This window comes from Hemitrygon akajei, chromosome 28 (genome assembly GCF_048418815.1).
Source record: "Hemitrygon akajei chromosome 28, sHemAka1.3, whole genome shotgun sequence".
NCBI lineage: Eukaryota > Metazoa > Chordata > Chondrichthyes > Myliobatiformes > Dasyatidae > Hemitrygon > Hemitrygon akajei.
The window spans coordinates 32,637,349-32,640,376 of NC_133151.1; the positions used below are offsets into that span (position 1 = coordinate 32,637,349).

Below are 3,028 nucleotides of genomic sequence, written 5' to 3' on the forward strand. Positions count from 1 at the left end.
GAAACCATGTGACGTCAGCAAGGGATCGATAAATAAAAATGAAAGAAAAGAATGAGAAGCGTCCACAATGGAACAGAGCAACACCACGTTTAGCCAATAGGAGAGTGGTGCAGTGGGAGCAAGCTGGGTCAAAGGTCATCATCTCGGTGAAAACCATCTATGACTTGTCTAATTTACCGCGCATTCGCGAATCGAAACGTCTGCGGACTCTGTAAACGAACTGGAGTGTTGAATGCAGGGAATATTCATAAAGATTTTGCCGGAGATGGAGATTCAGTGATTCTATCTTACATTTGTTAATCACAATAAAGGGTTTAATTTAATTGTGTAATGGTCAGAGGGTGTGGATAGGGATCCCACAGGCTATAAATAGACAGAGGAATTGGTGAGTGGACTGACACACTCAGGGTGAACACATCATCCGACATGTTTTGATGTTCTCTAGTTTGTTGCGGGAGTCTGGGTTAGAGTGAGAGCAGGAATCTGCACTGGTCGGTTCATCGAGAAAATGTGAAAGATGTGAAATCCATCCTTGATCGACTGGCCAGCCCAGGATGAATAATAATTTTGCACTCAATCATGGATTTAAACAATTTCTGGACTTCGTACACGAGTTAGCAGGGTTAGACCATTCGGCCGATAGAAGATGCACAATGAATTGTTTACTTCTGATAGTTTCGATGATAGATGAAATCTCTGCTAACTGCGATCGTCGGAAATCACACCTGCGTCAGTTGTCAGGAAGACAGCTCTGTTCACCATTATATCACCATTGTTCCATCATTCTGCAGGAGGTTTGGTTTCTGAACCATCTCCAGTGGTGCATGACTGTGGCAGAAACCTGCTGTCTGAATCCGGTTGCTCACTCTGATTCCCCACCCTGGTGCAATTCCTGTTATGCCCAGTTAAGGTGTCCATCTTCCGACAGATCGGAGATACAAAACTCCCAGTAATTCGCTCGGAATCGGACTGAAGTGAGAATGATCCCTTTAAAATTTGTTGAACAACACTGCGTTAGGTTCGAATGAGTGTACATTTCGCTAAACCTTGAAAACAAACGGTGACTGAAAAGCTGGAGGAAACTGAGAGACTTCTGTGGGAAGCACACGAAGAAACTGACTGCAGCATTGCAGTGAACAAACATCAAGGTAATTCTGTTCACTCTCTTGTGCTCTTTCATGTTTTTGTCATGATAAACCAGCAACGGTTCCTCGTTAGTATAGTGGTTAGTATCCCCGCCTGTCACGCGGGAGACCGAGGTTCAATTCCCCGACGGGGAGACGCTGATTTTACAGCTCTTCTTCAAGAGGAATATTGTCTTAAAAAAAAACAAATAAAATGGAAGAAGTAATTTGGCATTGAAGTGATCAGTTCATGGACCATGGGAAGGTGGAATATCTCTTGTAACTTTGAGTGCAGAACTGTGGAGACTTCAAAGAAGAAAGAAACGTTGCGCTGAGACTGTTTCTTTGAATCTCCCTGGGAGAGTGTATCCCGCACTGTTTGTTGTTACACTCAACGGCTGAGTCTATCACTCCGCCAACACTAAACCGTGGCTTTTGTTGTCAGCTATCAACTCTCTCATTGCCCCACCACGTTAGCAAACCAACTGACGAACATTAACTGTCACCCTTGATCTCTTCATTTGCATCCTCATCTTGTTTTGGTACGCAGAATGATTCCAGGGCCCTACTGTGCAAAGGAAAATCAGACTTTACAAAGAACTTTCTTGCCGAGGTTGACTGCACACTGTCCGTGAACATTCCTCGCCGAGGTGCTGTGTTAACTTGACTTGCTGTAGCTCTTCCCACTTCCCTTCCGTTCTGTAACGGACAACATGGATTGTGGCTGCAGTTAAATTGCCCAGAGAATTCAGGTCTCCTCAGTGATCCTGTCACCGACTAACCTGAAGAGGAGGGTTGTTGATCAATAACGTAGGCAGCCGTGCTTTGGGTCATCACTACACAGAGTGCTGTCAGTCAAGAAATTAAAACAATGTTCACTATCACCAACTGGAGTTGCACTAACTTCCTAGCAGGGATTCGAACAGGATTTGCATAACTACAGTTGCTGATTTTCTCAGATATATCAAAGATGTTTGTGGGACTTGAAAATCAAGCCCTGTTATCCAATTACTGCAACACTAGGGCCATACTGATGCTCTCACGAGCCCTTTTTGTATTTCCCCAGAACAGGAACACTACAATCCATTAACGTTGCTCAGTCTCCTTCATCCTTCAACGCTGCAGATGGTGTGCATTTGGAACAGCATACGCCAAATTGTAATAACCCCTTGACAGCGTTTGTTCAGACTGGAGACACCTTTTATATGGAAAGGGGATACCCTGGGACAATAAATACAGTAGGCCTGCCAGCCGACTCTGTAAGTGCCATCAACAGAAGTTGTGACATCACTGACGACTTATACGTACTGTTACCTACACCTGAACCCATTACCCCGTAGTTGCAATAACGGACTTCACACTCATCCTCATGATGCAGCTTCAAAGATGAGGATTCATGCAGTCCATTACAAGAAATTTAATTCCATCGTTCAAAACAGTCCAATTGGGAAGTGTAATTTATCTGGGCAGTTCGGTCCAGTGCTCCCTTCACAGCTCTAACATTGTTACCAAAATAAAAAACAGACTCAATCTTGCCCAAACCTCGTCATCTCCATTTGGCCTCCAGTAGATTATTTTGGGTTCTGGTGAGGTTATAGCTGGACGAATCTGCGTGGATAACTTCTGTGACGTCAGCTCTGAACATCCTATGTGCTCACTATTATCGACTCTCTAACTTGTGTCCTCTGTATTATTTATTTGTTTGTTTATTTGTATTTGCAGAGATTGTCGGCCATCCAATTTGCTGCAGGTCGCCTAAATGGATGTCGTGTCCCTTAAAGAGCTGTCAAAAACCTTACGAAAGCTCTTGACTGGCTTTTCTGTTATGGTTGGGGTGGCTGTGCCTGCGATGATGAACCAGAACTTATTCCCCACCTTCCCTTTCCTCAGCACCATAGATCTGG

General features: G+C 44.2%; 1 non-coding gene across 1 annotated transcript; it reads left to right on the forward strand.

The window, feature by feature from the left end:
- Positions 1 to 1,208: 1,208 nt before the first annotated feature.
- trnad-guc (transfer RNA aspartic acid (anticodon GUC)) lies at positions 1,209 to 1,280 on the forward strand. Its single transcript has one exon. It is a non-coding gene; the product is annotated as a tRNA-Asp (tRNA).
- Positions 1,281 to 3,028: the final 1,748 nt, after the last annotated feature.